Genomic DNA, 13,873 nt, shown 5'->3' on the forward strand with positions numbered 1-13,873 from the left:
GGAAACCCCCAGGTTGAACTGATTTCAATTAGGGGGAACTGCTCGTTAACAACCTCAATGCGGACGTGGATGTTAATGAATATATATACTTTCATATTCAGTTCCGAAACGAAGCACTTGTAAAGGGGGAACTAGGGAAAACTCATCATGCCATCATTCTTAACGTGGACCGCCACTCATTTAAAATGAAAACAGTGCGAATATGGCCCAGTATACGGCAAATATGTCAACTAGTGGGGCCTCACGTTGCATATGCAGGTTCCGCATACGTAGAAGGCTAAAGGACACTCTGTAATTAGCGGAACAAGTCTTGCAGCACCACCCATAATGGCTGACTCTACCAGGGCTTTTAGTCGCGCTAGAAGACGGTAGTTTGTTTCTTGACGCCTGCCTTTTTAAAATTTCTGATCATATAAGGGAATTGCATTGAATAACCAGAAATATGACAGAATTGTTTCTCAAAGATGGTGAGGGAGGTCATGAAGGAAGATGCAGTTTAATTTACTCATTCACATGAATAAAGAACAAGGGCAGCGCTGAGGAACAGCTATACTTACAAGGAGAAAACTTGGATGAGACACTTAAGCTCCGCCTTAAGGGTATAAAGCCATAGCTACATGGGTCATACTTTATGGGTCATTCTGCTTATATTGCCATATATACAGAAGGTCATTCTGAAATTCGAACTCATAGATCCTGGGAGCCCTCACAGCTGTTAGATGATAGCTGTGAGATTATAGTTCATAGCGTGAACATTAAGGCCATCGTCCACAGTTAAAGCCGAATATCTATTCTTAAGCGATATCCTGTACTTTCCCTCTTACCGCTAAGTCTTTAATGGGCTTCCGCTTCACTAGCTTCTTCCGTTCCCTCTTCATGTCTAGGCTAATTCGAGGAGTGATCGGCCTCACTATACAAGTTTGCGCACAGTCTAGTGCAGGTTTCTCACACGAAGTGCTTTACGACTGGCTACGATAACTACTAGCTCAGTCCCACTGTGCATTGCATTGATGACGTCCTAGAACTGAAGCATTTGTGAGAAATCTGGTTTGAGTACAAACAAGTGTAGGAAGGCGGGGGGGGGGGGGGGTTGCCACTCTTTGCAGAAATGTTGAAGAGGCACCCGCCCTCCTTGGCCTCACCTGCCCCGGAGTCCCTGCGAAGACCGCTTGTTTTGCAGGTATTAAATTTGCTCTCTACAAAGATCGCTGCTGGTCCAATCGGTTCAAGATTCTCAGACTATGTTAGCGCAACAAGGCAACGGGGACCAGATACGAACACAAGAGACAAAGTTCGCAGGCTCTGCTTTCAAATGATTCATTCAGAGCGTAATAAGCCCACACATTCACGGAGACCTCACAAATGCGCAATATAAAATTGTTCACTGTAACCGCTGAATTAAAAAAAAAAAAGAGAAGCAGATGGTTCCTTTACGTGCTTTTTTACAGTGTAGTCATGAACTCTACAAATACGTATGTGTCCTTTCTCTCTGAGTTGATTATTCGGAAGTATTTCATACGGACGTCGTTGCTATTGTTTTTGTCTAGTTTCTGCTCCGCTGACAGTCCTTGAGTTGGTTCCCAGCTACGATGACTTTGACCCAGATCTCTAGGCTTTACACTGCGACCAATATTTTTCATCCCATGATTTTCGGCCGTGGTGGTCGTGGTCATGCATGATAACCGGATTCAATTGCAGAGTTTCCGGTGGGTGGGGTTCCAGTTTGCAAGCTAATTTAGTCGAGTAATTCCGCCTTGTCATCGCCGCAATAGCCCAACTTCCGATTTAGTTTCTATGTTAGTCTCAGGGGTCTTGAAGCAGCAATTTGTGCTCGAAAGCATTTAAGGTATCACATGCCCAAGGCAAATGGTAAATTACCTTTGTGCTGATAATTCTTGGTTGAAAAGAAGACGAGAAAAATTTATTTCGGTTCAGAGAATTCGAAATGCTGTTTTACGCATTCAGTCTAATACTGTGGCCCAGAACCGATGACAATGGGTGCTTTAATTGTTCTCGTATCCATGTGCTTAAAAGTTATCTAATTGACAGAACAGAACCATGTACGTGCGTCGCTAACTACGGTCATAGAAACCTTTCAATGTCTCTAAAGGAAGCAGTTGAACTCCTTCTTGTGTTTGTTGAGGGACAGGTTGCCGTTTCTGTTTTCCTCTTTTTTTTTAGTGTTCCCAACGTAATTGGAATATTCCGCCAACTTTCTGCAGGCTGTTACCAAAGCCCTTCGTGGTTAAGAAAAGTTATTTTGAAAGGCAGACAAGGGACGTTATTAATTAGAAGTGTAAGGCTGGAGTCTAATTCAGTACATATTAAAAATAAAATAGAGTATTGCATTTTGTTTAGTTCCGTTGAATTATCGGCAAATCCAGAAAGAAGAAGTTGTCATAAGGCCCACATGGAAATCCTGAACAGGAGAATGGACTTGTCCTTGAAAATTTTTTCTTTTATCACACATCAACAAACTAAGGGGCGGCATTGATTTGTGTACTGCTTGCTTGCTCACAAGTGCAAATGCGCGAAGGCAAGTGCAAGTTGATAATACGTGGTTCAGTGAAGCTTGAAACGCGTTGGGATACGTCACATGACATGGGCAGCATGGAGTGTTTCAGACTATTGTCTTTAGAAGAACACACTTTGCTGGACTACGAATATGCTGCTAGCGAAGCGAAAGAGTGACCTTCAACAAAAATACGCCTGCGCGCGCGTTCGCTAAAGCAAAACGCTCTGACCACGTTTCCAAGAAGAGATACTTTGTCCGCGAATTGCGTCCGGCTGAAACAGTTATTGCGCACGAGCTTCGAAAATCGCACGTTCCTCTGACTCGCATTGTGGTCACTCTGTAACTCTGGGATGCCGTTGGATGGCTGAATGAAAGCCGAGAGTTTAACTGGTTTCTTTTCCTTGCTACTATTCTTCCTTCAGACGCAGGCTTGAACAGAAATGCATAAACAGAATGGGCAAATTTTTTAGGGTAACTGAGTGCATTCAAATAGAGCGTAAACATAGTCGAGGCTTCTGAAATTTGGCCGAAGTTATGAGATAACAGAATTTGCTGTGGTAGGGTGGTTGTGGCGGAGGCTTTTCAGCGACGCTTAGTGTGAGCCTTTGTTCTAGATGGACGTAATGCAGCTGCTGCCACTGCTAATAATCAAGGTGGTTCACAAGGACCTGTCGACTAGATCGTATGAAGAAAACCGTGTTGATTGATTAAGTGACGCTTCCGAGAAAGGCCATATGGGCTGCTCCAAACGCGCCACAGCAGAAGGCTGTGGGATAATACAAATTTTGGCCAGCGTTAGTTGAGTAGAATAGGTATTTGGGATGGGTGGTATGATGTCAGAGTATTTCTGATGCGCGCCGAGAAAGAACACAATTATAAGTAAGGACAGAGACACATCATTATAATCTCACAGTTGGGCTGGCTAGTTTTTGGTTTCGGACATTGAATGAACAGGGTAAGAGTCTGGGACTAACGGCACGTTACTCTTATTACCGAAAATAACTGGTATTGAGAGTCCTTCTTGTTATGAGCATGCTGTATCGTTCATCCTTGACTGGCGGTGAGTGAAAGAAAGGTATGTACTCAGCTTCTATCCTCTTGTAAGTGTGCCTTGTTTCCCTTCATTTCTCGCCCTTTTTTTTCATGACGTTGAAGATAATTTTAAGCGCGCTAAGGTATTTACAACGTACTTTAATGCCAATACATAAAGGACTTTCGCTATTCGTCTTTGGAAATAAAACCACCTCTACTGCCTGCAGTATAGCCAGTGATCTCGCAAACACCCAGCTGCAGTTCGACGCCTTGTACAAAGATGCTGCAAAACGACCCCTTTAGAAATAATTTTATTTCTGGAACTGACTGCAGTCAGTGACGTTCTCTGGTAGATCACATGCGAAGACCTTCTAGTGAGAGCTCATGCATAGGAAAAGTAAATGGAGTAATTAATAAGTATTCAAGTGCAAGTTGTCTTCCGCGAATTTACTTTTAAGCTGATCGATGCTGACGTGCTGTCCTATGGGAGCTCTATCGCGATAGGAAAGAGGAAAACATCGCGGCATAACTTTGCTTCAAGCTTCTTTAACTCCCCTTCAGCTCTTTTTGTCGCCATGCAAGCACAAAAACTATTATAGATCTGTAAGCCTGTTCGGTAACACTTTCCAATTTGCTCCAGGTATGACGGGGGGCCAAAAGCTTGTTTATATTCACTATTACGTGCCAGTCCATCGGTTCCATTTGCTAATTCCAGCATCAACAAATATTTTCACGGGGGCCACTAAGTGAGATTTTGAAACGATACACGAAACGCAAAAGAGAACAAAGCGCAAAAAAAAACACAACACAAAGTATGTCTCGCAAATAATTTTTTTTTTGTTCTGAAGAAAACAATCTTTCAATACGAACTCAGAGTTAAGCGCGTCTTGAACAGGAGCATGAGGAAATCTGTACAAAAAAAAAAGAACAAAGAAAAGAAGAGCTAAACAAAGAAACAAAAAAGAAATATTCCTTGAGGTCATGGCCTACGACATATCAGACGTTTTTCCAAAAACGCACCTTCTTTCCGTAGAGCGTGACTGAGAGCTGGCTGGATCACATCTTATTTTATAGAACAAAGAATTCCTCCATAATATCTCACGTGCGTTGATCTTGGTGGCCTTGGAGGACAATAGCTTTCTCAAGGCGGGGCTTGAAAACACTCCTATTATCAGAGTCCGTACTGTGCACAGTCATGCGCGAATATGATAATTCTGACGACGCTTTCATGTCCTTCTTTAGGGGAATATTCAGGCATCTATCCGCTTGCCAATGTTTACCTAGTGACATGAAAAGTGCATGCCACGAGGTGTACATTGGCGAACGGATCGTAGCTTGAATATTTCCCTAAGCAAGCACGAGAAGGCGCGCCAGAATCTGCGTATTCACGCGTGACTGAGCACAGTGCGGAGTACGATAATGAGGCCATTTCTAAGCCAGTCTTCGGGAATGCCACTTGTCGGAATCAACGCATGTGAGTGGTTATGGAGGCATTCCTTATTCTTGGCAAGGAACAGGAAATACCACAGAGGAAACTACAAACAAACAAATACTCAAGCCCAAAGGGACTATGTTGCAGCAAGACTTTCATTTGAGCTAGTTGGTTGTAGCTTGACATGGTTTACGCAAAAAAGCGTACAGGCGCTAAAAGACGAAGACAAGCACACTCAAGACAGGACAGGCGCCATGTCCTGTCTTGAGTGTGCTTGTCTTCCTCTTTTAGCGCCTGTACGCTTTTTTGCGTAAACCATGCCAAAGGGACTCCACGTCGTCTACCCAGAAGACTATCAGCCACAATGCGCACTGTGGCAAAGAGGCGGACCTATATATACCATATGATATTGCGACGAAGACGACGAAGCTGGCAATGACGCGGGACGGACCTCTCGCGCTAGGCCAGCGGCCATTAAATAATCTCATTGCCATCAGTCATCTCGCCTCATTCTTCGGCTGGCCATCACGTAACAATATGGTCCCACCAAAACAACACAGTAGTAGAAAGGATAAAAGAACCGACGACTGAGCGGTAGGAGGAAATACTGTACGGCTCAGACCCGGAAGTCCAGCAGGAGCTGACCGAAAGGTCAAGAGCGGCTGCAAGCTCAAATGGACTCCCGGCATAGGGGACCGACGGCCAATATTAGTTCCAGTGGAGATATTTTTGTCATCATCATCTTTATTCTTCAAAATAATGGTATGTTCGTCAGCCAGCTCCAAGTGGCACTCTATGCGAAATAGCTTCGTTTTCTGCAAACCACGTGGTATGCGGTTGGGTGTTCCCTTGGGCACTACCCTTTTTTTTCGTTTTTTTTTTCCTCCCAAGATTGCCTCATCTTCCAGCTGCACATGCGGCGAATTTTGATTCCTTATTCATTTACTGTTCCCTTCAGAATAAAGAATTTAGTTGCCATGCAGTTTTCTTTATGCTTTGTTCTTTTTCACGCTGTGTATTATCATCAGCCCCACTATACGCCCACTGTGGGACAAAGGCCTCCCCCATATCTCTCCAATTAAACCTGTCCTTAGCCAGCTGCGGCCACCGTATCCCTGGAAACTTCTTAATTTCGTCCGTCCACCTAACTTGTCCGTCCACTTAACTTTCCGACGCCCCCTGCTACGCTTGCCTTCTCTGGGAGTCCAGTCCGTTACCGTTCACGACCATCTGTTATTTTCGCGCTGTATGTATCCTTTCAACATGAATGTTCGCCAACGAGGCCGACTTGCGAGCTAACTTGCTAAGTCATATATAGAGGGATTCCAGATGCCTTATTGACTGAGAAATGCGAGGTTAAATAAAGTTTGGGAGTAACTTGCGCCATCGAACAGCATAGAGGCTATGCCCGCAGTAGTAAAAGTCACATTGCTGTTCTTTTCCGGGTGATGAAGCCCCTTTCTTGATCTCAGTGGATATATGGTTGAAGCGCGTCACACATGAACAGCTCGCCTTGGTTACAATACATCACTGATGGTTGCCTCCAATATGATTAAACATTTGTGAGGTATAACGGGGCATAGTTTAGGGTCCTTATGAGGCGTTCATTGGTCTTTCTACGAACGTTTACAAAGCCTATCAAAAACGCATCCATTATCGAATGTGCTGTGGTGCGCATGTGTGCAGCATACTTCCCGCCTTCTCCGTTGCAGCATATTACAGCAACGAGCGCTGCATTGAGAAGGGTTTTAATTAAGTGCCTACTCTAGCACTTTACTGATGTCCGATGTATCCAATTGTCTACTGTGCTACCAAGGTGGGCCTGTATAGTGAAGAAGAAAAACAGAGCAGCAAGTCCAAGTAAGTGAGAAAAAATTTAATGCGCAGAATAAATCGAGATTATTTGGATGGGCCCTCATTCCAGGAAGTCCAAACCCTTATGTTTATTATAACAAAAAAAAAATCAAATGACGAAGAATCAAACGAAAAAGGCGATGCCCTCAATGATAGTCTTTAAAAAAATAATCGAGCCTATGTTCTTTTATATATATTTTATTGCTATGTTTTGACAGCAAATAGAAGCGACAAATTTTAGCTACTCAAAATTTTATTTAGTGGCAACTTTGCTGCAGATATTGTTTTCAATATTCGTAAAATATTGCTGCCATGAAAAAAAGCAATAAAACGGGAAGTTAGCGCATCAAGGCCTTATGATGCGTCTGTATGGCGACCGCATAGTGCATCCCGAGGGGACAAGTCGCAACGGTGCCCTAAACTTTGTGTAAGAAATGCCCTCCGGAGAAAATTGGGAATGTGTTTAGCATCCCGCTGCTTTGCACTCTCTTGCCGCGAGGCATCTTTTTCTTGCCGATCTCTCTCATACTTTTAAATTTCGCGCGCGTGCAGCAGGTTTGCGCGCAAAGAACATTGCTGCCACCTATTGTTAATCGGTCAAGGCTTGAAAGGGCGCCAGCATCAACGGTTTGAAGATGTCGTCACTTGTCCACAAGTAGAGCGTGGAAAATTTGTATGAAGGGCTCTTATTTTTTTTTATCACGGAACTTGAATTTGGTTTTGGGCAAAGGAAATGACGCAGTAACTGTGTCACATATCTCGGTAGACGCCCGAACTATGGTGTCTACGCGAAGCGCGCAGTAATGGAAGAGATAAAGGAGGGAATGAAAGAAGAAATGAAGAAAGAGGTGCCGTAGTGGAGGGCTCCAGAACAATTTCGACCACCTGGGGATCTTTAACGTGCACTGACATCGCACAGCTCACGGGCGCCTAAGCGTTTCGCCTCCATCGAAACGCGGCCAGCCGCGGCCGGGTTCCAACCCGGGTACTGCGGCTCAGTAGACGGGCGCCTTAACCACTTTTCATGCTTATTTGTAAAAGAACAAGTATTCTTGTGTTCAGTGTCTTTTCAATGTTCATATCGTCGCACGATTCGAATCATCAGTTATTCTACAGAGCCGAGACACATCGCGTTCTCTCGTTACGTTGCGGAATATAGGGCCCGGTTGAAGCTTTCTCTTAAAACAAATTATAATCGTAACATCCGCTGCTTAGGGCATATTTATTGTTAACGTAATTGCGAAGTTACAACGTTCGAGCGTCATTGGAAAATTTTTCATTGGTGACTTTGAATTTGCGACTTTGTTTACATCCATCACAGACTTTTGAAACGCCCCGGCCCGGTTGATGGCGTCTAGCCTCCGCAGTGAGTGCTCATGGTCTTAAGAAAAACAATATTTTTTTTTTCATGAAGAGAGCTAAATGTGAGGCGAGTAAGAAAATAGACCGATGTACTTTATCACCGAGTCGCACATAGGGATTACCAGCAATAGGCGCCCGGGAAGATAAAGTGATGCGATTGTACGTTGCTTATAAATGCGATTGTCTTCGCTTTGCATAGGCAGGCATCCTCTTATTTTTGTTGCGTTCTTTTGTTTTGAAGCTTCTCTTAATCGGATTTAATGCGCTATGAATGATGGGATCGTTAAGTTTTGAAAGCGGGCAAGCGCACATCTCTGCTGGGCGCGCATTCCGCATTCAGGCTAGGTTTCAAGAACTGCGATATCAAGTTCACGCAAAACAGAGTGTGCAGGTGCATGCGCTTTCTTTTCCCCCCTGGGCTTATTGAAAGAAGAGACTCACGAATAACCCAGCGAGCACACTGCTTGCCATAGACTGAAAAACTGCGAGTTGGTAAGGAAATGCGTGCCAACGCGTTTCAATCATTGCAACATTGTGATAATAAATTGCAAAGTCGGGGTATAAATAGATTATGCAAAACTGTCTCCTATGGTCATTGAAGGCGCTTCATTCACTCTGGGGATGTTAGAGCCGATTAAGTTTCTAAATTAAAACGCAGGAATGCGAAAATTATTGCTCTTCTATCAGTTTGCTTGTTTAAAGTGCAGATCAGAGGAACACGAAAAACCTCGCCCAAGCTGTGGCATGTGCATGCATGGCGAAACTTGCGCGCCTAAAGCAGTCTTGTTATCGCTTCATCTAGACGGGGCAGATGCAGACAACAAAAAAAGAGAAGAAAAATGTCTGGCAGCAGGAAACGCGCCGACGAGCCATCCGCCCATGGAAGCAGCGGCGCGGCGAAGTGCACTGTCACGGTTCCCGGTCTCTGCAGCCAGGGGAAATTTCCTATCGTTGATAAGCGAGACACAGCGCAGGGCGTGCTCGAAAATTTCATCTAGCTGACATTAACGCGCATGCGCAAGCAGCCGACTCGCGGATGGGAAATGTGTCCATACATGCGCCCCGTCAGTCCACCGTTCTTTCTTCGTTGCTGCTAGCCAGCGAAATTACTTTCGCCGTACGAGCGGCAGTGCTTCTGGACATTACTTAGTGCCCGTTTCCAGTGGATTGCTGTCGTCTTTACCGTCCAGCGGGGACTCGTAGGAGCCGTTGCACTAGCCACCGACCGACGACTGCCGAGGAATGCACCTCTTCGAGCCGGGCCGTCGGCATCGAAGGTGAGTGCGGGGCTAAGCCTCGCGGCGAGGGCGACGTGTCCGTGAAACCTGTTAGAGGGAATTTAAGGATCACTCGCGCTGCTACCGCGAGCATTGGATAATAATCGGCAAGAAACACGCAGCCTCTAGAGGAGAGGTTTCACGGGCCATCGCCATCGGGTTTCTGCTCAGTGACGGAAGCGCGGCGAGCTAGGATACGCGATGCACACAGCTTTAGGGTATAGCTCACTATATGCAGGTCAGCTGTAGGTTTAGATAAGCGGGGTTCAGATACGCGAGCCCGCTGCCGTTTGCGTCACTGAACAAAAACTCGTTCCGAACGTAGTTGCGACCGAGCCACCATGTCGTGCCACCGAACGCCCGTGGGCGGACATGCTATTGAGTGACATGTGGTTTGTGGCCGTATACGGCGTTCGGAAATTCTCGCCAGCCTCGTCCAGCAACTCCGAAGAACGGACGTTGCCTACGGTCTGCGGCACATCGTGTTTCCGCTGCAGCCAAGGTTGGAAGTTCTATATTACTTTTTTCAGCCCCGCGGCGTAAGGCTTCCGTCGCGCCTACTTTGCTCCCGCGGTGAGTATGTGCAACTGCGATATGCTTCCGTGTCTGACATCTTTTTTTTTATTCTTTGCAGATGTGCTCACTCCAGCGTTCTTATACTTGGTCCAACGGCACGGGTGCATTCGGCCCGCAATGACATATCTGGCCCGATATATGGCAGTTGCGGGTCGAGCAAGTTCTTTTCGAGCACCGTCTGCCTCCCACCGCAAACGCTGCACTGTCGGGTGCTTCGAATACACACTGCATCGCAGCGTCCAGTTTTCCACGTCTTCAATAAGCAGGACCGCGACTTATCGAAGCGAGAAGACTGGCATGACTGCAAATAAAAGCGATACCCCAAAAGGCTGTATCAACAGCAGGTGCCGCTGAAGGGGGTCGAGGATGCAGTTTAGTCGAAGTGCCGACAGTACAGCTAGTGTACAGCGGGACCCTCGGAAGCCTTTGAAATGCTCACGACGACATCCACGGTTGCAAGAGGGATTAGTCGGGTTGGTCGGTGCATGTTGATGGAAACGACTGAACAGCCCTAACAGACCGGACGGAAGAGGCTGTGTTTTCTGCCGCCCTTTCTGTTAGAGCTGTTCAGTCGCTTCCATCCGTGTTCGCCTTTCACCAAAGGTTTCTTTTTATCTTTGCAGGTACGCCAACACGGACAGCAGGCAGCCAAACCAGGCAGTCCGAGCTTGGATGTCTGGCCCCGGTCCGGCATCCATGCACGGCGCAAGATGTTCCCTTTCTGCCTCGTGTATGCTGCTGCCTCCCGCCGCAAGCGGTGTACTGTCCGGAGTTTCCATTACACTGCATTGCAGCGTCAAGTTCTCCGCTTTTTCTGCTAGTCGGACCACGACGGACCGAAGCGAGATAAGCGACAGGGCTGGAGATGAAAGAGCTCCACCTCATTTTTGTCTCCTTGACACCAGGTAAGCGTAGTTGAATCGAAGCTCGCGTGGCATTCGCCATTCTTGCTCCTGGCTGTACGGGAAGTGCCAGAAAGGAGTACAAACGAGGTAAGCTATCCTCTAGGGCACTTTCTTCTTTTAAAAGGAGTGTGCTAGAGGGTTGTTTACTCCCTTTTTACTCCCGTATAGGCGTATTCGTGCTTAAGTGCATCACGAGCACGAGATCCATGCTTTCCACGTCTTTTCAGATACGCCGACTTAGTTTCTCGGGGCGCCTCTGCAAATGCGAGCTCGGATCTCTGGCCCGATCCGGTATCCATGCGCCGCGCGGGATACTCCATACCTGCCTCACGTATGCCTCCTCCCTCCACAAGAGCTTTATCTGCTTACAAGCCTGTGTAATGACGAGTCTATAGCAGTTGATGGCCCATATAACACTTGGTCTGTTCACCCTTCATTCAACATAAATTCTTATTTTTGCGCTTGTCTCTGTCTTGCTTGGTCGTGTTGCTACCGATCACCCATGTTGCACTGAATTCACCCAATTCAGCTGCGGTTAGTGCCCTTATTTATGGCCACACACTTCAGAGTTTATCTGCACCTAACCAAATTCGCACATGTCTTACATTTATGTCCCTACAATGGAGTTGTCATAATTCAGACAGCGAGCTTTACGTTTGTGTGCGTAATAATCCCAATATCAGCAAATACTTCCCTGTCTGCAAACCTCTCGGTAACACCATTATGGGCTACACACGTTTCCCTCTTGAATTTCATAGCTTTCGCCATTCATTGTTCTTTACGCAAGTTTTATCGAATGCCCAGCAAAGTGCCCAACAATTTCATACACAATTTTCATTCCCTCACTTATCGCGATTCATGTTGCACCTTTGCCAGTACAGTTTAAAACAAACAGGCCTTCTCATCAGCGGAGTCATTCCTTATCACCTGTATATACTAATTAACATCCATTGCATACTTTCGAGGGAGCCTCTTGACCAGGCAAGGTGGACGTCAGTCCGGCTCTTTTGTGGTGTGCAAGGTTGCTTTCTTCTCTAAAATATTTTAGTCCCTATTTGTATACTTCACTTCTTACCCTGCCTTTCCTGCTTCCTTACGTATTTCACCTATATGTTTGTTTATATCAGAGCCTTCCAGTTTTTATATTCGAGTGTTGAGATGTTCACTGGACTTCCTCCTGTCATGAGTTATTAGTACACAAGGTTGGATGAAGTAAGAAATACTAGAAAGAGAAACCAACGAGACCCGTGCAACGTGCTCAGAAGAGAAAGGCGAAGCAAGGATTGTAAAAGCAAAAAAAAAAGCGACGTGGCACAATGACTCGACACATGACAAGAATGACGTTCTCATCGCCGGTGGTGCAACGCGGCAAGCGGGCTTCGTCGTCTCCTTCCAGAAGCCTACCTGTAGTGGGCGTGAACACCAACGGTTTCCACGCTGCTGCTTGCTGTCAATGCAATGAGGGTCAGCGCCTGCGGGACATCGATGCTTCCGGGCCGTCGTCGCCGCGGCGAGGTCTCCATGCAGTGTGCAAGCTCCGAGTAACTGCCGACGTGACGTACGGATCTGCCACCTTAACCTGTTCCTGTCCGCGGTCATCAACCACGGGAGAGGCGGCGCGTCGAGGCCTTCAGTGTTTACCCCAAGTGAGCAAACGCCTTTCGCACTTTGGTTTCCTCTGTTATTCCAAATTGATTAGCTATTGATAGGACTCGCTCTGTTTTTTTTGCCATGTATGTACGAGCTTTAATTGCTAGTTATGCGCTGTCTGCAATGTGGCGTTTGTAACCGCCTTGTCTATTGTTTTACTTATTTTATTCGTTTTCGTCTCATCAAGGCTATCCATGCCAGCTACCCGTGCAGTTCGCCTTACCACAAGGGCAAATGTCAGGCGGGGAAAATAAACTTTCTGGGCCTACATTAATGCTGGTTGGATGCTGTCGGAGACCTCGCACGAATTCCCGGCTTGTAACATTTTGTTTACATCGACTTTTGTGTCTGCAGGGGCGCTGGCTGTGGCTTTGCCGTACTTCACGCGCCAAGTGGGAATCCTGTTCCGTATATCGGGTGCGGCCTGACCTCGGATCTGGCCCTGCAGCGACAGCTGCGTGTCGGGCAAGATTTTCCTGTTTTTCACGAGTACTGTGATTGGCCTCAAGCATCTCGTTGTCCTCGTCCATTTGGAAAGTGCACCGTTGCTGCAATCAGCATGCTACTGCCGTGGACGGTATACATCGCCTTCGCTGCATCCTTAAGCGTGTTCTTCCAGCAACGTGCTCCTCCGCCATCGCCCATCGCGATACCTGATCCAGAGAAAAAGTCCTGTTCTTTCTCACGTGGTCTCTTTCGCAACAGTTGCCAATAAATCATTTGTACATCAGTTTTGTATGAGCTTCCTATTGTCACTGGAGTGCTCACCGGCGCCAGCCGGATTGAGCGCGTTGGCGTTGATGCGACTGTCACGCTTTTTAGCGCTTCCTGGCGCTGCGGCCAAAATGCAGATCCACTCCACAATCTCGAGGTCCGGGAGATTTAGACGTGTACATTTACGATTCCGTGGACGTCATCGCATTGATAGCTGGGGTGTTATGCGCAATTCGCGCTAGCATGGTGGACTACGCAGCGGAACCAATTTCCAACAGCCCAGAGAGGATTTTCGAAATTCTTGTCGCCCGATGGAAAGGTCTACATGTCCAAAAATGGTCTCTTAGAAATGGGTTCAGCGGCTTTCAAATTCGCAGTGTTCTCCGCTAAAACTGAGAATTAAAAAGTAAAATGTAGGCGCTTTCCACAGCCCGACCATTCACGCAGTAATTATAAAGCAGTAAATAAAACATAAACCAAGACGGGAGCATCTATGCCTTTCCTATTAATAAAATGCCAACACTGCCACAAATATATGGCACATTCGCAACAGATT

General features: G+C 46.5%; 1 long non-coding RNA gene across 1 annotated transcript; it reads left to right on the forward strand.

Moving 5' to 3' along the window:
* The first annotated feature begins 10,576 nt into the window (after window positions 1-10,576).
* LOC144107985 (uncharacterized) lies at window positions 10,577-13,319 on the forward strand. The gene is made up of 3 exons (XR_013309455.1): window positions 10,577-10,953; window positions 11,181-12,599; window positions 12,958-13,319. It is a non-coding gene; the product is annotated as an uncharacterized LOC144107985 (long non-coding RNA).
* Window positions 13,320-13,873: the final 554 nt, after the last annotated feature.

The sequence above is a fragment of the Amblyomma americanum genome, chromosome 10 (genome assembly GCF_052857255.1).
Source record: "Amblyomma americanum isolate KBUSLIRL-KWMA chromosome 10, ASM5285725v1, whole genome shotgun sequence".
In the NCBI taxonomy this organism is placed as follows: Eukaryota; Metazoa; Arthropoda; class Arachnida; order Ixodida; family Ixodidae; genus Amblyomma; species Amblyomma americanum.